The following is a 26,830-nucleotide window of genomic DNA, read 5'->3' on the forward strand; positions in this document are numbered from 1 at the left end:
TACCCTGACAATAAGGGGCAATTTAGCATGGCCAATCGACCTAACCTGCACATCTTTGAGAGTGAATGTTTAAAGAAAGTTCGGAGCTCAGTATATGATCAGTGTGATTAATGCTGTCCTATCTCGTTTCTGCCACCCAGACTGTTGGGCAGATAATTGGTTATTGAAAAATCGTCATGGTGACAGGGACTGAATTGTGATGGTGATACAAGTAAAACAAAGTCAGAGATTTACAGCACAGAAACAGGCCCTTCGGCCCAATTCGTCCATACTGACCAGGTTTCCTTAACTGAACTAGTCCCATTTGCCTGTGTTTGGTCCATAATCCCTGGAAACCTTTCCCATCCATGGACCCGTCTTTTAAATGTTATTATTGTTCCCGCCTCTACCCTAATTTATAACATTTTAAAAAATTATACAAATATGAATATTTCAATATACAAATAATTACAATACTGTATATTGAAAAATGCAGTTCTGTAATTTACAGAATAAAAAATGAAAGGTCGAATACATTTTGCATTTTGTATTAAGATACTGAGAGTATAAGTTGTTAGGTTGGGTTCATTAACTTCTCAACCATTTACATTCTATTTATGTGCTTTGTAAAGTGGGAGATGGGGCTGTCTCTGAATCCCTACAGTGCAGAAGGAGGCCACTCAGCCCATCGAGCCTGCACCGACCACAATCCCACCCAGGCCCTATCGCCATGACCCCATGCATTTACCCTAGCTAGTCCCCATGACACTAGGGATAATTTAACATGGCCAATCCACCTAACCCGCACATCTTTGGACTGTGGGAGGAAACCGGAGCACCCGGAGGAAACCCACGCAGACACGGGGAGAAGGTACAGACTCCACACATACAGTGACCCAAGCTGAGAATCGAACCCGGGTCCCTGGCGCTGTGAGGCAGCAGTGCTAACCACTGTGCCACCGTGCCGCCCACGTATGCTTGGTGAATTCCACTCAGCATGATATATATTGGCGCTTCACACGGTTTCATATTTTAGGCTCCTGTACCGCACACTATCCTATCCTACACTTCGGTTTTTTTCTACACTGTTCTTCAATCCGGCAATTTAACTCATAGTCCTCACACTGTCTCAAAACTTATCTCACACTATCCTAGGGACATGGCCCCACACGGTCTATTTGTTCTATTTCATGTCTCTGGAATGGTGTCTGTTAAGTAACAGCTACACACAGGTTAATAACTTGGCATGGTGCTTAGAAGTTGATTTAAGAATGATGCCATTGAACTGACTCATATTGATGGGAAGCTCTCTGGTTTAAATCCTATTCCGTGCTGAGCTTATTGATCTTGGTCAGGGTAATTATCGGAGGGATTATATTTGGCCTTGGTGACCCGGGACCAGGAAACGTTCCCAACCTTGCTCATTCAACAAGCCAATATTGCCAGTAAATGGGCATTAAGTGACCAAGCATTGGGCTTGTTGCCAGTTGTTGGCCAGTCCACTCGCTGCATGCACTGTCTAGCCTGTTGTACAAAGAAGATGCCAAGTGGCTGCCAATGTGTCACCATCGTTGCAAGAACAGGGGAGGATTCCCTCCAAACCCTGTACTACTGGTTAAAATACAAGACCATAAGATATAGGAGCAGAACTAGGCCATTCGGCCCATCGAGTCTGTTCTGCCATTCAATCATGGCTGATATGATTCTCATCCCCATTCTCCATTGGTTTCCATTCTAACATTGGTTAGGTACATTGACCCGAACAGGCGCCGCACTGTGGCGACTTGGGGGAATTTCACAGTAACTTCATTGCAGTGTTAATGTAAGCCTTACTTGTGACTAGTAAACAAACTTTAAACTTTCTTGCCTTCTCCCCGTAACTCTTGATCCTCTTATTGATCAAGAACTTATCTATCTCTCTCTTCAAGACACTCAATGACCTGGCCTCCACTGCCCTCTTTGGCAATGAGTTGTATTGAGAAAATAAGTGGGGCGTAAAATATGTACATTTGATTGTGTGAAGATTACACACACTGGATGGATTCTTGTGCAAGTAACGGTGTCTTGACTCCTCGCCCCCCCCCCCCACCCCCCCCCACCCCCCCCCCCCCCCCCCCCCACCCCCCCCCACCCCCACCAGCAAGCCTCTCTAAGGGATGGCCCACTACACCTTGTTCCAGTTGAGCACTTGACAGGTCAGAGGCGAGCCTTCCATTGGGGTCAAGGACCCCAGGAATGGAAGTCTCATCTTCCACTGTGAGCAGCTGACATTCGGAGACTGGCAGCCCTATTGAATGACAGCCCCATTGGGGAGGCAGTGGCTGCTAGGGCATGGGGGTGGAAAACGGCATGGAGTGAGTTAATACCAGGGATGGCGAGATGAAGGTAAGTAGGCATTAATTGCTCACTGAAGGGCTGACACTCAGTAGCAGCAGTGTGTACTATCTGCAAGATGCACTGCAGCAATTCACCAAAGACCCTTAGACAGCATGGGCGTTACGGTGGCACAGTGGTTAGCATTGCTACCTCACAGCACTAGGGACCACGGTTCGATTCCCAGCTTGGGTCGATGCCTGTGTGGGGTCTGTACATTCTCCCCATGTCGGCATGGGTTTCCTCTGGGTGCTCCGGTTTCCTCCCACAGTCCAAAGATGTGCAGGTTAGATGGATTGGCCATGCTAAATTGCCCCTTTAATATCAGGGGGACTAGCTAGGGTAAATGTATGGGGTTCTGCGGATGGGGCCTGGGTGGGATTGCGGTTGGTGCAGACTCGATGGGACGAGTGGCCTCCTTCTGCACTATAGGATTCTATGATTCCTCGTTTTTTTTCGATGAGAACCTTCCAAACCCATGACCACTTCCATCTAGAAGGACAAGGGCTGCAGATAAATGGGAACACCACCACCTGCAAGTTCCCCTCCAAGCCACTCACCATCATGTATCGCCGTTCCTTCATTGTTACTGGGTGAAAATCTTGGAATTTCCCCTTCCTAACGGCATTGTGGGTCAACCCACAGAACATGGACTGCAGCGATTCAAGAAGGCAGCTCACCACCACCTTCTCAAGGGGCAACTAGGGATGGGCAATAAATGCTGTCCCAGCCAGCGACACCCATGTCCCACGAATGAATAAAAACAAAATGTGTTGACAGGGTGGGAAGGCTCCCAATGGGCCTCCGAGCACGGACTTAATCAGGAAGCGTGAAGATGGCAAAGTCCCCACTGACCACCCTCCCACCAGATTAGACGCCACCGAACCCCCCACTGGGGAGGGTACAATTCCACACACTATTGACTGGTAAATACATAGGCGAGAATGGCTGGATATGTACCTTTTGATATGAATGCATTACCAAAAAAGGTAGCAAAAGGAGATTCCATTGGAAGTTTCCAAAGGCAATTGGGCATGTACATGAAGAGGACTGATTTGCAGATTATGGGGGGAGAAATCTAAGCTCTGGGACTGAATTGGGCAGAGTTGGCACAGGCACGATGGGCTGAATGGCCTCCTTCTGTGCTGCGTGGTTCGAAGCATGTTAAGCTTTTCATGTGACCACGTTATGCTTGGAGTCACTGCCTTCCTTTCACAACGTAGGTTTGAATTGCTTCTTTTTGTGATGTAGTGTATAATGGGTTTTCAGTTGCAGATATCGAGCTGACGAGGACAGGGTTCTCAGGGTCACTCTTCTGACATTCTCCAGAAAGAACAGCAAATTGCTCTCCACGCTTCCGCTGCTTTCAGCCTTCTGCATTAGGGAGCCATGAAATAGTTTTAGTGGCACTTCCCTCGTTTCTTGAGTGTTGTTGAGAATGTAGTGAGAAACGAACAACGATCTGTTGTCTGTTGCAAAAAAGAATAGTAAGAAGTCTCACAACACCGGGTTAAAGTCCAACAGGTTCACCTGAAGAAGGGGCTTGGGGCTCCGAAAGCTTGTGCTGCCAAATAAACCTGTTGGACTTTAACCTGGTGTTGTGAGACTTCTTACTGTGCCCCACCCCAATCCAACGCCGGCATCTCCACATCATGGCAAAAAAGAATGCCAGGGAAGGTTCCTGTACCAGCGAAGGAAGAGTATGATGTACTGGATTAGTAACAGGAGGAGCGGGATCTAGGCAGGCCAGTTCTTCATACGTTTATTTAAGCTGGCATGTTAATCTCTTGATTGTGTTCCATTTGGTCTACCGTCTTACCTAATACACCGGCAATCCAATTTCCAATGCATTTCGCAGCACACTTGTTGATGGACCTGTCCATAAATCTCCTGGAAGAAGCTTAAACGTCATTTGGCTCCGTGAGAACTGGTCTATAAAAATTTCCACAAGTGTTTTTCCTCCAATTGCTGCACTGGTAGCACAGTGGCTTAGCACTGCTGCCTCACAGCGCCAGAGACCTGGGTTCGATTCCCGGCTTGGGTCACTGTCTGTGTGGAGTCTGCACATTCTCCCCGTGTCTGTGTGGGTTTCCTCCGGATGCTCCGGTTTCCTCCCACAGTCCGAAAGACGTGCTGGTTAGGCGCATTGGCCGTGCTAAATTCTCCCTCAGTGTACCCGAAGAGGTGCTGGAGTGTGGCGACTCGGGGATTTTCCCAGTAACTTCATTGCAGTGTAAATGTAAGCCTCGTTGTGACACTAATAAATAAACTTACTACATTTGGAACTGCGCTTCTCACTGAATGTTCATCTTAAACTGACAATCACATTTTAATTTGATGTTTTTAAGTTTCCTTTGTACTTTGATTTCTGTTCGGGCTGTTCCCCCTCCTTTTGGGGAGCTGCCCCTTTTACTTTGTCCCGACTTAATCTGAGTTTGTTTATTTGGTTTGACCTAAAAAGAGGGCAAGGGAAATACAAGAACGTAAATAGGAGCAAGATTCACCCCTGGGATCCTGCTGTGCTATTCTGATCTTGGACTTCAATTCCACTTTCCCGCTTGATGCCCATACCCCTTTATTCTGTTAGAGCTGTTAAGGTCCTCCTATGTGACGGTTTTGCTGTTGGTTTGTGTATTTGAGTTTAATTCCTGTTTCTGCTTTTTTTTTTAACATAGTTTTAGACCTGTTTGTTAAAATTACCGCACAGACCCATTTAAACTCCACTGTTATAGGAACAAGCCCTTCTGTTAGCTCTGTGATCTTTCCTTCCATCACAGTGTGGGTAAATGCCCTGTAATTATCATTTTATATTCCAGTAATTTTGTCTTAATTCCTCCTCCGCCTACTGTAATGACCTGCCATAATTTGGCGCCTTTCTTTCCTCAGTTACAGATGAGCTCATCTCTACAAATCTGAGGATAATGCGATTGTCTTGTCAACCTGCAGATCCTCCTTTTCTAAGTGGCACTGCTCCTTTCCCTCCCTCTATTTTATATCTCTTACAAATATATTGAAATGTGTTCGTATCACCTGCTCTGGCTAAGGTTGGGTGTACCACATTGCGCCCACGATCGTTAAATGCCTAGTTTTCTATGCATCCTCAGTGATGGAGGAGCCCAGCACATCTGTGCAAAAGACAAGGCTGAAGCATTTGCAACAACCTTCAGCCAGAGGTGCCGAGTGGATGATCCATCGCGACCTCTCCCAAAGGTCCCCAGCATCACACATATCAGTCCTCAGCCAATTCGATTCCCTCCACATGATATCGAAAAGTGGCTGAAGGCACTGGATACTGCAAACTGGATACTGTGGGCGTTGAAAATATACCGGCAATAGTCCTGAAGCTCCTAGCCAAATTCTTCCAGTACAGCTACATCTGCCTGGCAATGGGGAAATGTTTTTAAAATTCATTCTTTGGGCATGGCTGTCATTGGCTGGCCAGTATTTATTGCCCATCCCTAGTTGCCCCTTGAGAAGGTGGTGGTGAGCTGCCTTCTTGAATCGCTGCAGTCCATGTGCTGTGGGTTGACCCACAATGCCGTTAGGGAGGGAATTCCAGGAATTTGACCCAGCGACTGCGAAGGAACGGCCGATATATTTCCAGGTCAGGATGGTGAGTGGCTTGGAGGGGAATTTGCAGCTGGTGGTGTTCCCATGTATCTGCTGCCCTTGTCCTTCTAGATGGACGTGGTCATGGGTTTGGAAGGTGCTGTCTAAGGATCTTTGGTGAATTGCTGCAGTGCATCTTGTAGATAGTACACACTGCTGCTACTGAGTGTCGGTGATGGAGGGAGTGGATGTTCATGGATGTGGTTCCAATCAAGCGGGCTGCTTTGTGCTGGACGGTGCCAAGCTTCTTGAGTGTTGTAGACCACCCTAGCAGTCTACTCTCGATCATCAGTAAAGCGATGGAAGGAGTTAAGGACAACTCGGGATTGACAGTAAACGGTAGCCTTGTCAGTGGCCCACAACCCAAGAGTAATTTTATCTTTTAAAACCTCCGACAGGAGTACAGTTTGTCAGCATTGCTGTAACTCATGAGTGTTTACTTTGGCAGTGTTTTCTCCTCTGATCAGTCCAGTTCCAGTGGGGGCTGTTCTTCCCAAGCCGAGGCTTTACGGGTAACCTGAGCCAACAATGCCCATAAAGTTAAATTCCTCAGCGTAGAGGAACCACAGAATCACATCATGTCCCATTGCACATAAAGAGGCTATTCAGCCTCTCTGGAAGAGCTCTTTAGCTACTCCCGTTTCCCGGCCCTTTCCCTTTAACCTGACGATTGTTTTCCTTCAAGAGCTTATCCAATTCCCTTTGAAAACCACGGTTGCGACTTTCTCCACCACTCTGCGGCAGATCCTAAAAAAAACCCCTCCCTACCTTGAGGATATGAGAGAAAGATACTGCGTAGAACAATCCATTTTGGAGCACAACAGAGCTCGCACAGAAGAAAAGCCTGACCAATGTGGGCCTTTTGCAAACAATGTGCCTTGTACCCTAGAGTAGGTTCTATTCCAAACATACATTTCCAAGGGGAATGTTTGACACAAATAACGCACCAAATTTGAAAGATAATAGAGAATAAACAGATCTGCTTCTGTAGAAATAATAACATAATGTAATAAGAATAGGAGTTGGCCATTTGAACCTGCTGTACAGTTCAACAAGATCATGTCTGATCTTCTACCTTGATTCCACCTTCCATAAGACATCCGACTCTTATCCAATTTCCTAAATTCCTTCGGTACCCAGAAATCTATACTCAACAATATACTCCACTCACCTGATGAAGGAGCAGCGCTCCGAAAGCTCGTGATACCAAATAAATTTATTGGACTTTAACCTGATGGTTTGAGACTTTTTACTGTGCCCAGCCCAGTCCAACGCCGGCAAACTCCGCACAGCCAGTGGCCCAAGCCAGGAATCGAACCCGGGTCCCTGGTGCTGTGAGGCAGCAGTGCTAACCACTGTGCCACCGTGCCGTGCCGAATGAGACTAACACCTCATTCTGAGATTCTGATCCTGTGTGTTTGAGCTTCCCCCAGCCAGAAACATTCTCTCAGCGCCTACCTTGTCAAACCCCTTAAGAATGTTATATGTCTCAATGAGATCACCTCATGTTCGTCTAAATTCTCAGGAATGTAGGCCTGGTCAACTCCTCATAACAATCCCCTGATTCCAGGAACCAGCCTAGTGTACCTTTGTGGTGCCCTCTCTAGGGGATGTATCCACATACAAGGGGCTGAATTACATGGGGCGCCATGGCCAACCTCTCCCCATCACCGCCACCCCTTTCTGAACCAGCTAAAATACCAGGTCTGGGGATTGATTGCAGCAGGAGAAGCCCAGCATTTAACAACCGATGGCTGTGAATAGGCTGGAGGTGGGGATTTCTGTCCCTTGGAGACAGAGAGTCTTGCCTCAGAGTACTGCCGCCCAATCAAAGCTCGGTAACTCTTGATGTACCAATAGTGCCACTGGGAGAGCAGTGGCCACTGCCAGTACTGTACTCAGAGCTTGCAATGGGTCAGAACTTTCTATGTGTTTTAGGGGGGTGAGCAAGGGTTTGGGGGCTGGGTTTCAAGAGGCAATAGGGAGAGACCAACCTATGGGGGAGGTAACAACTGGAGGTTGGAGTGATTCCCCCAGGGGTCCAATTAAGGAGAGAGCATTCCTGTCCACTACCAACCCTTGCAGGGAAATCTGCCAGTTTGGCTGCTTTCGTGGGCTCCTCCTGCCATCAGTTAAAAGCTGGCAGTGGTGGACTGAGACCTTTGAGTGACCTTTAATTGTCCTCTTAAGGGCCTCAATTGGCTTACTGACGGACAGGCTGCACAACACGACCTCTGCCACTGGTACAACTTCACTGGGGGCCAAGACTATGCGGGTAGCAGGCATGCAGCCTGCTAGAGTTAAGGTTTCCCCTCCCCATTACTTCAAACCTGGAGGGGGAAGCATTAAATCCAGTCCAAGGAGACCAAAACTACACTCGAGATAATCAAGGGCCCCATGCACCCCGGACATTCTCTCTTCTTCCGTCAGGAAAAGATGCAAAAGTCTGAGGTCACGTACCAACCGACTCCAGAACAGCTACTTCCCTGCTACCATCAGACTTTTGAATGGACCTACCTTGCATTAAGTTGATCTTTCTCTATACCATAGCTATGACTGTAACACTACATTCTGCACTCTCTCGTTTCCTTCTCTATGAACGGTATGCTTTGGATAGCTAGCAAGGAACATACTTTTCACTGTACACTAATACATGTGTACAGTGGGCGACACGGTGGCACAGTGGTTAGCGCTGCTGCCTCACAGCGCCAGGGACCCAGGTTCGGTTCCCGGCTTGGGTCACTGTCTGTGTGGAGTTTGCACATTCTCCCCGTGTCTGCGTGGGTTTCCTCCGGGCGCTCCGGTTTCCTCCCACAGTCTAAAGATGTGCGGGTTAGGTGGATTGGCCATGGTAAATTGCCTGTTAGTGTCAGGCTGGGTAAATGCATGGGGTTATGGGGATAGGTTATGGGTGGGATTGTAGTCGGCGCAGACTCGATGGGCCGAATGGCCTCCTTCTGCACTGTAGCATTCTATGTGACAATAATAAATCAGATCAAGTTGTGGCCTCACCATTATCCTGTATACAGACAGCCCTTGACTTTACAATGCTCAGGTTACAACAAACAGCACTTACAATGTTTTAATGCTGACACCCCATTTTGACTTTGCACCATCAGTTTGGGTTTTCTGACTCCGCACCAGCATGTTTATACGTGCATGTTGATGTTCAGCGCCGACCATCTGTGTGACGGGACAAGCTTGAACCATGTTAATTAGCTTAGAAACGAGTGTTTTATTCTGTTCAGATTTTTGGCAGAACCATCAGGATTTGAATGCGTTTATATACACGTACGTTGCATTTAATATTCTCCTGAGTTGCAGAGGTTCAGGATTAACATGCAGCTGACAGTGATTGAATGGCTTCACATTATACCCCCACACTAGCTGAGGAAGTTGTGCTGAGGTGTGCGGGCATCGCCTCAGCCGCTTGACAGGGAAAGAGTGAGAGCATTTGACACTGCCAGGGTACCCCATGAGTGATTTCCAGCCTTGGATCAGCAAGCTGTCCCCCATTTAAAAGCTTTTAAGTTTAAAGTTTATTTATTAGTGTCACAAGTAGGCTTACATTAACACTGCAATGAAGTTATTGTGAAAATCTCCGAGTTGCCACACTCCGGTGCCAGTTCGGGTACATTGAGGGTGAATTTAGCACGGCCAATCTACCTAACCAGCACATCCTTTGGACTGTGGGAGGAAACCAGAGCACCCGGAGGAAACCCACACAGACATGGGGAGAATGTGCAGCCTCATTGTTCCACAGGAGCAGGCTGAGGGTAAGGGAGCTTGTTTGTGCACTAATTTATTTAATTATTTTTCAGTTAAATTAGTGAAAAAAATCGGAGGTTTTTTTTTCTAAACAGGAAATAGGCCCAGCAGCAGCCTGGGAAGATTTTGGAGGGTTTAAAAGTAGGCCGCACCTTTGAGCGGGCAGCGTCGTTAGCGGGCAGCGGAGTGAGCAGGGGACAGAGTGAGAGCTAAAAGGGCTTTGGCTCACAGGGCTTAGGCGAGGAAGGTTGTTTGTTTGTTTTTCTTTGGTTACACCCCCTTTTTGTTTTATCCCCAAAACTAAAAAGGACATGGCTGGTATGAGTGGGAGGCCAGTATACTGCATTCGGTGTGGGATGTGGGAGTTCCTGGAGACAACTTGCCTCCCGGAAGTCCATATCTGTGCCAGATGTGTGGAACTGCATCTCCTGAAGGATCGTGTAAGGGAGCTGGAGCTGAGGCTCGATGAACTCAGTTTAGTTAGGGAAAATGAGAGAGTCATAGATAAAAGTTATAGTCAGGTAGTGACACCAGGGTCTCGGAAGGAAGACACGTGGGTCACGGTTAGGAGGGGTAATAGTCAGAAGGGTGATGTGCCAGAAAGCACCCCAGTGGCAGTCTCCCATAAGAGAAAGGGATGGGCAACAGATGGGAGAAGGGAAGGGAGTGAGCAGTCTGTGGAGGGATCCCCTGTGGTTGTCCCCCTCCACAATAGGTATATTGTTTTGGATTCTGTGGAGGGGGATGACCCTCCAGGGGTAAGCCACGAGGACCAGATCGCCTCCACGGAGACAGGCTCAGGGGTCCGGAAGGGAAAGAAGGGGTTTAGGAGAGCGATAGTTGTGGGGGACGCAATAGTTAGAGGCACGGACAGGCGCTTCTGTGGGACTGAACGAGAATCCAGGATGGTAGTCTGCCTCCCTGGTGCCGGGGTACTGGATGTCTCCGAGAGGGTAGGAAGCATATTTAGAAAGGAAGGTAGTCAAACGGATGTGATTGTACACATTGGGGGAAATGATGTAGGTAGGAAGAGCAGGGGGGTCATACGAGAGAAATTCAGGGAGTTGGGTGCTAGGCTAAAAAGTAAGACCTCCAGTGTAGCAATCTCTGGACTGCTCCCGGTGCCTAGTGCAAGTGAGGCTCGGAACAGGGAGATTCTACAGTTGAACGCGTGGCTAAAGGACTGGTGCAAGAGGAAGGGTTTTAAATTCATAGATAACTGGGAAATCTTCAAGTCAGGATGGCAACTGTACAGAAAGGATGGGTTACACCTTAACTGGAAGGGAGCAAATATCCTGGCTGGGAGTTTTGCTCGAGTGTTTCGGCAGGATTTAAACTAGTGTGGCAGGGGGGTGGGGAACAAAACAGGAGGTCAGTAAATACTGAGGCTGGGGTCGAGCTGGGGGCCAGGGCAAGGCTAGCTAAGAAGAGGAGCACTCTGGAGGAGGAGGACCTGACTGGGCCTGGAGGTCTGGAGTGCATCTGCTTCAATGCGAGGAGTGTAACGGGTAAAACAGACGAACTTAGGGCCTTAATGCTTGTGCGGAATTTGGATGTGGTTGCGGTGACGGAAACTTGGTTAAAAGAAGGACAGGACTGGCAGCTGAATATTCCGGGGTATCAGTGTTTTAGGCGAGACAGAGGAGGGGCTAAAAAAGGTGGGGGAGTAGCGATATTAGTGAAGGAGCATATTACCGCGGTGCAGAGGGTAGACAACTTAGAGGGGTCATGTACTGAGTCGCTGTGGGTGGAACTCAGAAACAGGAAGGGTGCAGTCACTATGCTGGGGGTGTACTACAGACCACCCAACAGCCCACGGGAAGTGGAGGAAAGGATATGTCAGGAGATTCTGGATAGGTGCAGAAAAAATAGGGTTGTTGTAGTGGGGGACTTTAATTTCCCTGGCACAGACTGGAAAGTGCTTAGAGCTGGGGGACCGGACGGGGAGGAATTTGTAAAATGCGTACTGGAAGGTTCTTTGGAACAGTATGTAGATAGCCCGACTAGAGAGGGGGCTATACTGGACCTAGTTCTGGGAAATGAGCCCGGTCAGGTCGTCAAAGTTTCGGTAGGGGAACATGTGGCAAATAGTGACCACAACTCTGTTAACTTTAGGATAGTAATGGACAAGGATGAGTGCTGTCCTACGGGCAGGGTGCTAAATTGGGGGAAGGCTGACTATAGCCGGATTAGGCAGGAATTGGTGGATGTTGATTGGGAGAGGATGTTCGAGGGTAAGTCCGCGTCTGGCATGTGGGAGTCTTTTAAGGAACTATTGATAAGGCTGCAGGATAGGCATGTGCCTGTAAAAAGGAAAGATAGGAAAGGTAGGATTCGAGAGCCGTGGATAACCAGGGAAATTGAGGATCTGATTAAAATGAAAAGGGAGGCGTACGTTAAGTCCAGGCAACTGAAAACAGATGGAGCTCTGGAGGAATACAGAGAGAGTAGGAAAGATCTCAAACGGGGAGTTAGAAGGGCAAAAAGAGGGCACGAGATGTTCTTGGCAGGCAGGATTAAGGAGAATCCTAAGGCATTCTATTCATACGTTAGGAACAAAAGAGTTGTCAGGGAGAAAATCGGACCTCTCAGGGACAAAGGAGGGGAATTATGCTTAGAACCCAAGGGAATAGGGGAGATCCTAAATGAATACTTTGCATCGGTATTCACGAAGGAGAGGGGCGTGTTAACCGGGAGTGTCTCGGAGGGAGGTGTTGACCCGTTAGAGAAAATCTCCATTACGAGAGAGGAAGTGTTAGGTTTTTTAGGGAACATTAAAACTGACAAAGCCCCAGGGCCTGATGGCATCTATCCTCGACTGCTCAGGGAGACGAGAGAGGAAATTGCTGGGCCTCTGACGGAAATCTTTGTCGCTTCTTTGGACACGGGTGAGGTCCCTGAGGATTGGAGGATAGCGAATGTGGTCCCGTTGTTTAAGAAGGGTAGCAGGGATAACCCAGGAAATTATAGGCCGGTGAGCTTGACGTCCGTGGTAGGGAAGTTGTTGGAGAGGATTCTTAGAGACAGGATGTATGTGCATTTAGAACGGAACAATCTCATTAGTGACAGACAGCATGGTTTTGTAAGAGGGAGGTCGTGCCTTACAAATTTGGAGGAGTTTTTTGAGGAAGTGACAAAAACGGTTGATGAAGGAAGGGCCGTGGATGTCGTCTATATGGATTTCAGTAAGGCATTTGACAAAGTCCCACATGGCAGGTTGGTTAAGAAGGTTAAGGCTCATGGGATACAAGGAGAAGTGGCTCGATGGGTGGAGAACTGGCTTGGCCATAGGAGACAGAGGGTAGTGGTCGAAGGGTCTTTTTCCGGCTGGAGGTCTGTGACCAGTGGTGTTCCGCAGGGCTCTGTACTGGGACCTCTGCTATTTGTGATATATATAAATGATTTGGAAGAAGGTGTAACTGGTGTAATCAGCAAGTTTGCGGATGACACAAAGATGGCTGGAATTGCGGATAGCGAAGAGCATTGTCGGGCAATACAGCAGGATATAGATAGGCTGGAAAATTGGGCGGAGAGGTGGCAGATGGAATTTAATCCGGATAAATGCGAAGTGATGCATTTTGGAAGAAATAATGTAGGGAGGAGTTATGCAATAAATGGCAGAGTCATCAGGAGTATAGAAACACAGAGGGACCTAGGTGTGCAAGTCCACAAATCCTTGAAGGTGGCAACACAGGTGGAGAAGGTGGTGAAGAAGGCATACGGTATGCTTGCCTTTATAGGACGGGGTATAGAGTATAAAAGCTGGAGTCTGATGATGCAGCTGTATAGAACGCTGGTTAGGCCGCATTTGGAGTACTACGTCCAGTTCTGGTCGCTGCACTACCAGAAGGACGTGGAGGCATTGGAGAGAGTGCAGAGAAGGTTTACCAGGATGTTGCCTGGTATGGAGGGTCTTAGCTATGAGGAGAGATTGGGTAGACTGGGGTTGTTCTCCTTGGAAAGACGGAGAATGAGGGGAGATCTAATAGAGGTATACAAGATTATGAAGGGTATAGATAGGGTGAACAGTGGGAAGCTTTTTCCCAGGTCGGAGGTGACGATCACGAGGGGTCACGGGTTCAAGCTGAGAGGGGCGAAGTATAACTCAGACATCAGAGGGACGTTTTTTACACAGAGGGTGGTGGGGGCCTGGAATGCGCTGCCAAGTAGGGTGGTGGAGGCAGGCACGCTGACATCGTTTAAGACTTACCTGGATAGTCACATGAGCAGCCTGGGAATGGAGGGATACAAACGATTGGTCTAGTTGGACCAAGGAGCGGCACAGGCTTGGAGGGCCGAAGGGCCTGTTTCCTGTGCTGTACTGTTCTTTGTTCCACACAGACAGTGATCCAAGCCAGGAATTGACGGTGCCGCGAGGCAGCAGTGCTAACCACTGTGCCACCGTGCCACCCCATGCGCAGGGACTTGCTAGAAGCGATAGGTATTTTACTCAGGGACCCATTCTCCTGCTCTGTCCAAGACCAAAAGGAACTAGAAAAAGGTCGTGAATGTAGTCCAATCCATCACGCAAACCAGCCTCCCATCCATTGACTCTGTCTACACTTCCCGCTGCCTCGGCAAAGCAGCCAGCATAATTAAGGACCCTGGACATTCTTCCACTTTCTTCCTTCGGAAAAAAGATACAAAACTTTGAGGTCACGTACCAACTGACTCAAGAACAGCTTCTTCCCTGCTGCTGTCAGACTTTTGATTGGACCTACCTCTCATTAAGTTGATCTCTCTCTGCACCCTAGCTGTGACTGTTACACTACATTCTGCACTCTCTCGTTTCCTTCTCTATGAATGGTATGCTTTGTCTGTATAGCGCGCAAGAAACAATACTTTTCACTGTATTTAATACATGTGACAAAAGTAAATCAAATCAAATCAAAATCAAATCAGCAAACAAAAGGAATATATTCAGGCATTGCATCTTTTTTCCAATAACCCGGGAGCTTAGAGAGTCGATAGTTTCCTGTTGCTTTCTCCATGGCAACGTCTTGCCCAATCAGTCCACTTGCAAACCCGTCAGTAACCCTTTCTCTTGGAGTATCGGTTGTTTGAAATTTGGCATTCTTGTATTTGTCCTGACGAGAGAAAGATGGAAAGCTTTGGCAACACGTCTCCCTTTTCAGTGAAGAGAAAGGTGTCAGAAATACACAACATCTCTGGCCAAAGCTGGAGCTAGGAGCAGCTCCCTCCCTCCAATGTTCCTGTGGGAATATAGAATCATAGAATCCCTACAGTGCAGAAGGAGGCCATTCGGCCCATCGAGTCTGCACCGACCACAATCCCACCCAGGCTCTATCCCCGTAACCTCACATATTTACCCTGCTAATCCCTCTAACCTACACATCCCGGGACAATAAGGGGCAATTTAGCACGGCCAATGCACCCTAACCAGCATGTCGTTCGGACTGTGGGAGGAAACCGGAGCACCCAGAGGAAACCCACGCAGACACGGGGGGGGGGGGAAAGGTGTAGACTCCACACAGACAGTGGCCCAGGCCGGGAATTGAACCCGGGTCCCTGGCGCTGAGAGGCAGCAGTGCCAACCACTGTGCCACCGTGCCATCCCCCTTTTTAAAAAAATACCAGTTCCGACTTGCAACGTTTTGAATTATGATTGGTACCTGAAAACCCATGTTGTCGTAAGACTGAGGACTACTTGTAAATGTCTCCGTCCCCACCATTACCCCTTGTCTCTTTGGGTTGCCAGTTTTATATTTTATTGGGAGAGAGAGAGAGAGATGAGTGTGAAACGTGTGGGGCTCGATCTGAAACCCAAACTGCTGTGAAAGCTGGGCCTGTCGCGGTGCTCATGATGTGGAGATGCTGGCTTGTGTGGCTTTTGCTACCAAATAAACCTGTTGGACTTTAACCTGGTGTTGTTAAACTTCTTACTGTCACGGTGCGCCATTGTCTCCTCTTGGGCAGCCCTGAATTAACCCCCCCCCCAGTGACATTTCCGCAGCCTTCGTCCCCAGGCCAAGGAAGGGCCCCATGAATGATCGCTCCCCCGCAGAGAGATCTTCATGTTGTGCATCAAGATACACAATGAGCCCATCTGCAACATCCTTCGTCTCGGCTGAACGTCCAAAAACAAAATCTCAGAGAGGGATTTGGCATCACTGAGTCGGCATCAGTGCTGCTCTGTGGGTGTTTGCAGATTTCTTTTAGTGATGGATGTTTAGTGAGCTTCAGAAATAGAACTGCCAGCGATATAACCAGTCCAATGTTATGTATGTTTTTGATAGCTCCAATCAGCATCATTGCTGCTCACTTTATTCTTCACTATCATCCCTGAATCAGTTGGTAGCACATCTTGGGCAGAATTTTCCCGGCACGTCCGCCCGAGGTTCGTACGATCCCACCTGAGGCCAACAGGGAATGCCGGTAAAAGTCCGGCCCTTGTCTCTGAGTGAGAAAGCCATGAACTCGAACCCCAATCCAGAGGTTTAAGCGCATAATCTATGCTGACAAATCAGTACAGTATTGAGGGAGTTTCACACAGCTGGAATGGTAACTTTCAGATGAGGTGTCTGTCCTTTTAGGTAGAGATAAACAATTCCACCACGTTTATCAGAAATAAAAAAAACAGATGAATTTATCATTAGATAAACAGATTGTGAGGGCACTTATCTCATTTGCTGTTTGTGGGATCTTGCTCTGCGCAAACTTGTTTAATTTGAAAATTAGTTCCCACATTACACAAGTAACCACATCTCAAAAGTTCATAGAATCCTGCAGCGCAGAAGGAGGCCATTCGGCCCATCAAGTCTGCACCGACCTCAATCCCACCTAGGCCCTATCCCCACAACACCATGCACTTACCCTAGCTAGTACACCTGACACTAAGAGGCAATTTAGCATGGCCAATCCACCTAACCCTCACATCTTCGGACTGTGGGAGGAAACCCAGGCAGACATGGGGAGAATGTGCAAACTCCACACAGACAGTGACCCAAACTGGGAATTGAACCCGGGTCCCTGGCGCTGTGAGGCAGCAGTGCTAACCACTGTGCCACCAGTTCTTCATCAACTGTAAAGCTCTTCAGTGTGTCCCGTGGCTATGAAAGGCTCTGCGTGAATACAAATGACTCTCTTTTTCTTCCATCCTTATTCCCTAGCTTAATTCTTTCTACACTACGGTATTTTCTTCTGATATTACTTCTGAAAATTGATTTTTTAAAAATCTCCCTCTGGATGGAGAGGTACCTAGTCTCAACCCAACAGAGCACAATAACTCCTCACTTAACGCTGTGGTTGCATTCCTGAAAACCACAGGTGAGAGGGAAGAGATACAAAAGGGTCCAGAGGGGCATTTTTTCCACACAGAGGGTGGTGAGTGTCTGGAACAAGCTGCCAGAGGTAGTAGTAGAGGCGGGTACAACTTTGTCTTTTAAAAAGCATTTGGACAGTTACATGGGTAAGACGGGTACAGAGAGATATGGGCCAAACGCGGGCAGTTGGGATTAACTTAGTGGTTTTTTAAAAAAGGGGCAGCATGGACTTGTTGGGCCAAAGGGCCTGTTTCCATGCTGTAAACCTCTATGATATGACTTTTAAGTGAAACTTGGGGAGGCAGTGGTACCATGGTATTGTCGCTGGACTAGTAATCCAGAGACCCAGGGGAATCCTCTGGGGACCTGGGTTCGAATCCCACCAAGGCAGATGGTGGAATTTGAATTTAGTAAGAATTTGGAATTTTAGAAACAAATGTCAAATGACTACTATTGTCGATCATCATTAAAAACCCATCTGATTCTCTAATGTCCTTTAGGGAAGGATTGCTACTGTGTTTACTGCAGATCCACAGCAATGTGGTAGACTCTCTGAAATGGCCTAGCAAGCCACTCAGTCCGAGAGCAATTAGGGATGGATAATAAATATTGGCCCAGCCATCGAAACCCACGTCACATGAATGAATAAAAAATACTTGGAAGAAGCACTGATTGTGGAAAGGGTGCAGAATGCACTCTGGGAGGGGACCTCAATGTCCATCACCAAGTGGACACAGTAAGAAGTCTCACAGCACCAGGTTAAAGTCCAACAGGTTTATTTGGAATCACGAGTTTTCAGAGTCACTCACCTGATGAAGGAGCAGTGTTCCAAAAGCTCGTGATTCCAAATAAACCTGTTGGACTTTAACCTGGTGTTGTGAGACTTCTTACTGTGCCCCCCACCCCAGTCCAAAGCCGGCATCCCCACATCATCACCAAGTGTGGCTCAGTAGAACCACCACTGACAAAGCTGGCCAGGTCCGAAAGGACATAGATTTGGACCGCGGCGGGTGGTGAGGGAACCAACAAGAGGGAAAAGCACCTCATCCCTCCCAGGTTGTAATTGCAACCATGCTGTAATTCGAAACGCCGTAAGTTGGAACTGAAATTCCCTGGGAACAATGGTGTAAATGGCTCCTAAAAAAGGCTGGGAATCACTCACAGGAGTGCCTAGCGGTGTTGAATGCTCTCACCTCATGCATCTGTCTGTGACCTTATCGGTGGGAGTGACCGCTGCACAGTCCTTGTGGAGATGAAGTCCTGTCTTCACATTGAGGATTGTTCTGTAGCCCAGGCACCCTCATCGGGCAGTCTTGCACCTGATTGGGGAGTCACTGGGGTGAGATACCAGAGAACATCTAATGTGCCAAAGGAGCAGGAGGGAAACTTGTCAGGAAAATAAAATAACGAGGAGGGAAGCACAGGTAATGTAACGGAAAATGAAAATTTAATTCACTTAATCCTTTCTGCTCAAAGCCCAAGTCCATTTCACTTGAGGTTTTTTTTTCCTGCTTGAGTGATTGAATTCAAAATAGTTGCCAAAGAAAATGATCCTTTCCCTTGACTGTAATTCAATGTGTCATGTTTGAGGTTATAACCCGAGGAGCCACTGGTAGGGTGTGGCTGTTGGTGGGAATATTGTTGGGTTAACGCCTCCGCGATCCCATTTGCCTCCCGCATGGATAAGCATCTGAACTGGGAATGGGTTGGTAATTGGTGGAGTTACTGATTGCTTCCCTTTTCCATTCTTCTTCTGCAGAATTCCGCGAGGAACTTCCAGGATTTCGACTGTCAGGTATGTCGTGTCCGTGTCCTCCGACAGGTTTCCTGCAGGAACGTGCGAGTGTCCGAAGGTCTTATTTTTTTTTTGGTGTGGGATTTTATCCCACCACTGGAAGGATGTGTCGATGTGCGCGTTCCACCTTGCTGGGGTGGAAAGAATGGAGAGCAGGAAGAGGTGCACAACATTCAGAGGAGTTGGCTGTGTGTGCGTCTCGCAATGTTCAAGTGTGAAGCTGAGCCTTACAGATCAGGAACCTTTACCTGCCCCTTCCCCAACCCCACCTCCTCCCCCACTCCAACCCCTCCAAACCCCGGCACCTGGTTGAAGAGCAGCAGAGAACATTAGTCATCCACACATTTCACCTCCACTCTTCCACCAGTGGAGTTTTGACCCCGAGCACAGGGAAATGGGTGTGGGGGTTGTGAGCTGTGCGTTGTGTTTACATCGCGACCCCGTGTGGCAGCCGTAGCTCAGCTGGTCGTACTAATTCACATCTCAATTAGACAGATGTTGGTTTGAATCTCGCTGCAGAGACTCGAGCACAAAGCCTGGGCTGACACTCCCAGTGGAGTGGAAAGGGTGTGCGACACTGTCTGAGGTACCATCTTTTGGATGAGACGTCAAACCGAGGCCCTCTCTGCCTTTTCAATTGGACATCAAAACTACCATAACACCACTCACAGAAGAACAGCGGAGTTTTCACTAGTGCCTCTGATATTTATCCCTCCACCAACATCGGTGACACAGCGGTTAGCACTGCTGCCTCATAGCGCCAGGGACCCGGGTTCGACTCCCGGCCTGGGTCACTGTCTGTGTGGAGTCTGCACGTTCTCCCCGTGTCTGCGTGGGTTTCCTCCGGGTGCTCCGGTTTCCTCCCACAGTCCGAAAGACGTGCTGGTTAGGGTGCATCGGCCATGATAAATTCTCCCTCCGTGTACCCAAACAGGTGCCGGAGTGTGGCGACTAGGGGATTTTCACAGTAACTTCATTGCAGCGTTAATGTAAGCCTACTTTCTAGAATCATAGAATCCCTACAGTGCAGAAAGAGGCCATTTGGCCCATCGAGTCTGCACTGACCACAATCCCACCCAGGCCCTGTCCCCGTAACCCCACATATTTAACCCGCTAATCCGTCTAACCTACACATCCCATGGCCAATGCACCTAACCCACACATCTTCAGACTGTGCCTCTCATAAAAACATTTTTTTTTTAAATTGCTAAGGTAAAAACAGATTATAGAATCCCTCCAGTACAGAATGAGGCCATGCTGCCCCTCGCGTCTGCACCGACTCTCTGAATATCTTACCCAGGTCCACTCACCTGCCCTATCCCCGCGTATCTTTATCAAGGCTAATCCATCTCACCGACACATCTCGGGACACCGAGGGGCAGTTGATGTCATCAGGGTTTGTCCTGTTTTTTTTTTTCACATTTCAATAGTTCCAAAGTACTTCATGGTGTACAAATCTGAGGCAACGTTCTATAAACATGGCTTTTACTGTGAAGTGAGTACAAATTCAATTGTGTAAATGGGGAGGGAGAGGCAGCCGGGGTCAGCGGGGTGCAGTGTGTGCAATCTGCATTGGTTTACTAATCCCGAGCTCTGGGAGGTCTGCTGTGCTGAGAGAGAAACGGGCTGATGTCCAGGTGGTGCCATCATTATGTTGCGCAGATTTTCTGCTAATCCTGGAGTGAGTGGCTTTAACACCACAGTGAACAGCTGGTGTGATGGTTTCACAAAGAGCAATCTTCCTGAGACATCCCACGCTGTTTAATACGAGGAGAGAATTTTTAAAAATCAGATCAGTACATGTATTTGAGAGGTTTTGTCATACCCTTTCCAGCATCCCCCTCCCCCTCACCCCCTCCCCCTCACCCCCTCCCCCTCCCCCTCACCCCCACCCCCTCCCCACATCAGGCCCCCCCCCCACCCACACCCCCTCCCCACACCCCCTCACCGCTCCTCCACACCCACTCACCCCTCCCCCACACATCATCCCTCACATAACTATCCCCCACCCCCACACATCACCGCCCCACACTCGCTCCCCTCCCCACATTACCCCCCTTCCCACACACTCACTCCCCTCCCCACATCACCCCCTTCCCACACACCGTCATCCCTCCCCACATCACCCCCCTTCCCACACACTCGCTCCCCTCCCCACATTACCCCCCTTCCCACACACTCGCTCCCCTCCCCACATCACCCCCCCTTCCCACACACCGTCATCCCTCCCCACATCACCCCCCTTCCCACACACTCGCTCCCCTCCCCACATCACCCCCGTTCCCACACACCGTCACCCCTCCCCATATCACCCCCCTTCCCACACACCGTCACCCCACCCCACATCACCCCCCCTTCCCACACACCGTCATCCCTCCCCACATCACCCCCCTTCCCACACACCGTCATCCCTCCCCACATCACCCCCCTTCCCACACACTCGCTCCCCTCCCCACATCACCCCCGTTCCCACACATCGTCACCCCTCCCCATATCACCCCCCCTTCCCACACACCGTCACCCCTCCCCACATCACCCCCGTTCCCACACACTGTCACCCCACCCCACATCACCCCCCCTTCCCACACACTGTCACCCCACCCACATCACCCCCCTTCCCACACACTGTCACCCCACCCCACATCACCAGTGAACGACACAAAACCAAAAAATTGAGAAACATTAAAAACATTAAAAAGGGGAGCGTTTTGTTTTGCCGGGATTTGGCAAGTATTGTGTAACTTCATTGTAGTGTTATTGTCCTTTTCCCGTGTCGCTGGCCTGTGTTGGGTATTATAGTTGGCCTTCCTGCCCTGAAGGGCTGCCGGCTCCAGTTGCCCCAAGAGCCCTAATTCCACAGTCAGAAGGAAGAAAGGGTGATGCCGCAGTGATGACCATTCTCAGTCTCTTGGCTGGGTCATTCTTCACCCCCAACCTTACAAAGCAGGACAGAAATCCCCAAAAAATGAGACCACGTAGCGTCCTGTCCCTAGGATAGTGCGAGATACGAACTCTAAATGTTGAGACAGTGTGGGGACTATGAGCTTAAATTGCCGGATTGAAGAACAGTGTAGAACAAACCCGAATTGTAGGATAGTGTGCGGTACAGGAGCCTAAAATATGAAACCATGTGAAGTGCCAATATATATCATATTGAGTGGAATTCTCCAAGCATACAGGGGTGGCACAGTGGTTAGTGCCGCTGCCTCACAGCGCCAGGGACCCGGGTTCGATTCCCGGCTTGGGTCACTCTCTGTGTGGAGTCTGCACGTTCTCCCCGTGTCTGCGTGGGTTTCCTCCGGGTGCTCCAGCTTCCTCCCACAGCCCGAAAGCCTTGCTGGTTAGGTGCTAAATTCACCCTCAGTGCACCCGAACAGGCGCTGGAGTGTGGAGGGGATTTTCACAGTAACTTCATTGCAGTGTTAATGCAAGACGAAGATAAAAGGAAAATACCGCAGATGCTCGGATCTGAAACAAAAACAGAAAATGCTGGAAAGTGTCAGCAGGTCTGACAGCGTCTCTGGGGAGAGAAAAGCCTTGTCCGTTCAGTTTGCGACACTTGGAAAAGAGCTGATGTTTTGAGTCTAGAGGGCTTCTGACAAAGGGTCATCGAGACCCGAAACGTTGGCCCTATTCTCTCCCCACAGATGCTGTCAGGCCTGCTGAGATTTTCCAGCATTTTCTGTTTTTGTGAATGTAAGCCTACTTGTGACGCCAATAAATAAACTTAAACTTTAAACGTACACTTCTTGCAGTTGAAAACATGGCCTGTCTCGTTCTTTAAGTAGGCCTTGGCATTAATCTGTGCATCACTCTGATCTCAACAACTTGCCCGCGCTGCAGTGCAAGAACCCAGTGCTATTGGGAGGAGGGAATAGGAAGCAAATGTCTTTAACAGTAATGTAACAACCAGTTAAATGCCTCACGTAGAGTCATCATTTCAGCAAGTGTTTATCTGTGCTGCAATTGGGGCAGAGCTTTTAATGTAATTTCTTCAGTAATTCACCATTGATGGGGGTTATTTTGGGATTGTAATGCAGAAGCTATTTCAACGATAACAGCTTTGTTATTGTGCCAGATTTTATGTTGCCTCTGTGTGTGTTTAGTTTTGAGCCAGTCTTTGCGCATTAGCAAGGGGCTGCTATCTTTCGGATGAGGAGATGTCCTGGCACGAGGCTGAACGGAGGGTTTAGAGAAAGACGTGTGTTTATATAGTGCATTTCATGAGGTGAGGACAATCCCAAAGCATTTCACACAATGCGGTGCTGTCGCTGCTGCAATGTAGGACGAGCAGGAGGGCGGGGGGGGGGGGGGGAATCTCGCTGTATCCGAGCCAACATTCCTCCCTCAGCCAATGGCAGCACAAGCTGACTGACTGACTGGTCACTTAACTTGTTTGCTGTTTGAGTGCAAAGTGGCTGACACATTGTCCATAAAACAGCAGCGATGGTATTTCAGAAGTGATGAAGTGTGGGCGTGTGTGTGGTGGGGGGGGGATGGGGGTTGTTGTGGGGGAGGAGGTGTGTGTGTGTGTGTGCGCTTGTGTGTGGGGAGATGTACCAGATAGGTGAGGGACATGGGGGGGGGGTGGGGGGAGGGGTGGTGTGCGTGCGGGGTGTGTGGAGAGGTGGTGTGTGTGTGTGGAGAGGGGGGGGTGTGTGTGTGTGGAGAGGGTGGGTGTGTGTGGAGAGGGGGGGTGTGTGTGGAGAGGGGTGGGTGTGTGTGGAGAGGGGGGGTGTGTGTGTGGAGAGGGGGGGTGTGTGTGTGGAGAGGGGGGGTGTGTGTGTGGAGAGGGGGGGGCTGTGTGTGGAGAGGGGGGGTGTGTGTGTGGAGAGGGGGGGGTGTGTGTGTGTGGAGAGGGGGGGTGTGTGTGTGTGGAGAGGGGGTGTGTGTGTGTGGAGAGGGGGGGCTGTGTGTGGAGAGGGGGGTGTGTGTGTGTGGAGAGGGGGGGGCGTGTGTGTGGAGAGGGGGGGTGTGTGTGGAGAGGGGGGTGTGTGTGTGGAGAGGGGGGGTGTGTGTGTGGAGAGGGGGGCTGTGTGTGTGGAGAGGGGGGCTGTGTGTGTGGAGAGGGGGGCTGTGTGTGTGGAGAGGAGGGCTGTGTGTGTGGAGAGGGGGGCTGTGTGTGTGGAGAGGAGGGGCTGTGTGTGTGTGGAGAGGGGGTGTGTGTGTGTGGAGAGGGGGGGGTGGTGTGTGGAGAGGGGGGGCTGTGTGTGTGGAGAGGAGGCTGTGTGTGTGGAGAGGGGGGCTGTGTGTGTGTGGAGAGGGGGTGTGTGTGTGTGTGTGGAGAGGGGGGGGCTGTGTGTGTGGAGAGGAGGGCTGTGTGTGTGGAGAGGGGGGCTGTGTGTGTGGAGAGGGGGGCTGTGTGTGTGGAGAGGGGGGCTGTGTGTGTGTGGAGAGGGGGGCTGTGTGTGTGTGGAGAGGGGGGCTGTGTGTGTGTGGAGAGGGGGCTGTGTGTGTGTGGAGAGGGGGGTGTGTGTGTGTGGAGAGGGGGGGTGTGTGTGTGGAGGGGGGGGGTGTGTGTGTAGAGAGGGGGGGGCATGTGTGTAGAGAGGGGGGGGGCGTGTGTGTAGAGAGGGGGGGGCGTGTGTGTAGAGAGGGGTGGGCGTGTGTGGAGAGGGGGGGGTGTGTGTGGAGAGGGGGGGTGTGTGTGGAGAGGGGGGGGCGTGTGTGGAGAGGAGGGGTGGGCGTGTGTGGAGGGGGGGGTGTGTGTGGAGAGGGGGGGGTGTGTGTGGAGAGGGGGGGTGTGTGTGGAGAGGGGGGGGTGTGTGTGGAGAGGGGGGGTGTGTGTGGAGAGGGGGGGGTGTGTGTGTGGAGGGGGGGGTGTGTGTGGAGAGGGGGGGGTGTGTGTGGAGAGGGGGGGGTGTGTGTGTGGAGGGGGGGGTGTGTGTGGAGAGGGGGGGGTGTGTGTGGAGAAGGGGGGGTGTGTGTGGAGAGGGGGGGTGTGTGGAGAGGGGGGGGTGTGTGTGGAGAGGGGGGGTGTGTGTGTGGAGAGGGGTGGTGTGTGGAGAAGGGGGGGTGTGTGGGGAGGGGGGGTGGGGGGAGAAGGGGTGGTGTGTGGAGAGGGGGGTGTGTGTGGAGAGGGGGGGTGTGTGTGGAGAGGGGGGGTGTGTGTGGAGAGGGGTGGTGTGGGAGGGGGGTGTGTGTGGGAGGGGTGGTGTGTGGAGAGGGGGTGTGTGGGGGGGGGGGCGTGTGTGTGAGAGGGGGGGGTGTGTGTGGAGGGGGGGTGTGTGTGGGAGGGGGGGGTGTGTGTGTGGAGAGGGGGGGCGTGTGTGTGGAGAGGGGGGGTGTGTGTGTGGAGAGGGGGGCGTGTGTGTGGAGAGGGGGGGCGTGTGTGTGGAGAGGGGGCGTGTGTGTGGAGAGGGGGGTGTGTGTGTGGAGAGGGGGGGGTGTGTGTGGAGAGGGGGGGTGTGTGTGGAGAGGGGGGGTGTGTGTGGAGAAGGGGGGTGTGTGTGGAGAGGGGGGGTGTGTGTGGAGAAGGGGGGGGTGTGTGGAGATGGGGGGTGTGTGTGTGAGAGGGGGGCGTGTGTGTGGAGAGGGGGGGCGTGTGTGTGGAGAGGGGGGGTGTGTGTGGAGAGGGGGGGGTGTGTGTGGAGAGGGGGGGGTGTGTGTGGAGAGGGGGGGTGTGTGTGGAGAGGGGGGGGTGTGTGTGGAGAGGGGTGGTGTGTGGAGAGGGGGGGGTGTGTGTGGAGAGGGGGTGTGTGTGTGGAGAGGGGGGTGTGTGTGTGGAGAGGGGGGTGTGTGTGTGGAGAGGGGGGGTGTGTGGAGAGGGGGGGGTGTGTGTGGAGAGGGGGGTGTGTGTGTGGAGAGGGGGGTGTGTGTGTGGAGAGGGGGGGCGTGTGTGTGGAGAGGGGGGGCGTGTGTGTGGAGAGGGGGGGCGTGTGTGTGGAGAGGGGGGGCGTGTGTGTGGAGAGGGGGGCGTGTGTGTGGAGGGGGGTGTGTGTGTGGAGAGGGGGGGGTGTGTGTGTGGGGGGGGTGTGTGTGTGTGGAGAGGGGGGGGGTGTGTGTGGGGGGGTGTGTGTGTGAGAGGGGGGGCGTGTGTGTGGAGGGGGGGGGCGTGTGTGGAGAGGGGGGCGTGTGTGTGGAGGGGGGGGCGTGTGTGGAGAGGGGGGCGTGTGTGTGGAGAGGGGGGCGTGTGTGGAGAGGGGGGTGTGTGTGGAGACGGGGGGTGTGTGTGTGGAGAGGGGGGTGTGTGTGTGTGGAGAGGGGGGGTGTGTGTGGAGAGGGGGGGTGTGTGTGGAGACGGGGGGTGTGTGTGTGGAGAGGGGGGTGTGTGTGTGTGGAGAGGGGGGGTGTGTGTGGAGAGGGGGGGGTGTGTGTGGAGAGGGGGGGTGTGTGTGGAGAGGGGGGGTGTGTGTGGCGGAGGGGGGTGTGTGGAGAGGGGGGGGTGTGTGGAGAGGGGTGGTGTGTGGAGAGGGGGGGGTGTGTGTGGAGGGGGGGTGTGGTGGAGGTGGAGGGGGGGTGTGTGGAGAGGGGGGGTGTGTGTGGAGAGGGGGGTGGTGTGTGGAGAGGGGGGTGTGTGTGGAGGGGGGGTGTGTGTGGAGAGGGGGGGGTGTGTGTGTGGAGAAGGGGGGGGGTTGTGGAGAGGGGGGTGTGTGATTGGAGGGGGGGGTGTGTGTGGAGGGGGGGGTGTGTGTGGAGGGGGGGGTGTGTGTGGAGGGGGGGTGTGTGTGGAGAGGGGGTGTGTGTGGAGGGGGGGGGTGTGTGTGGAGAGGGGTGTGTGTGATTGGGGGGGGTGTGTGTGTGGAGAGGGGGGGGTGTGTGTGGGAGGGGGGTGTGTGTGTGGAGAAGGGGGGGGTTGTGGAGAGGGGGGCGTGTGTGGAGAAGGGGGGGTGTGGAGAGGGGGGGTGTGTGTGGAGGGGGGGTTGTGTGTGGAGAGGGGTGTGTGTGATTGGGGGGGGGGTGTGTGTGGAGTGGGGGGGGTGTGTGTGGAGAGGGGGGGGGTGTGTGTGGAGAGGGGGGGGTGTGTGTGGAGGGGGGGATGTGTGTGGAGAGGGGGGGTGTGTGTGGAGAAGGGGGTGTGTGT

General features: G+C 51.2%; 1 long non-coding RNA gene across 1 annotated transcript in view; it reads left to right on the top strand.

Moving 5' to 3' along the window:
• Nucleotides 1–18,853, top strand: part of LOC144508624 (uncharacterized) — a 59,996-nt gene extending 41,143 nt beyond the window's left edge. The window contains exon 3 of the long non-coding RNA XR_013500312.1: nucleotides 18,772–18,853. This is a non-coding gene — a long non-coding RNA (uncharacterized LOC144508624). The remainder of the gene's footprint in view (nucleotides 1–18,771) is intronic.
• Nucleotides 18,854–26,830: the final 7,977 nt, after the last annotated feature.

The sequence above is a fragment of the Mustelus asterias genome, chromosome 20 (genome assembly GCF_964213995.1).
Source record: "Mustelus asterias chromosome 20, sMusAst1.hap1.1, whole genome shotgun sequence".
Classification (NCBI taxonomy): Eukaryota; Metazoa; Chordata; class Chondrichthyes; order Carcharhiniformes; family Triakidae; genus Mustelus; species Mustelus asterias.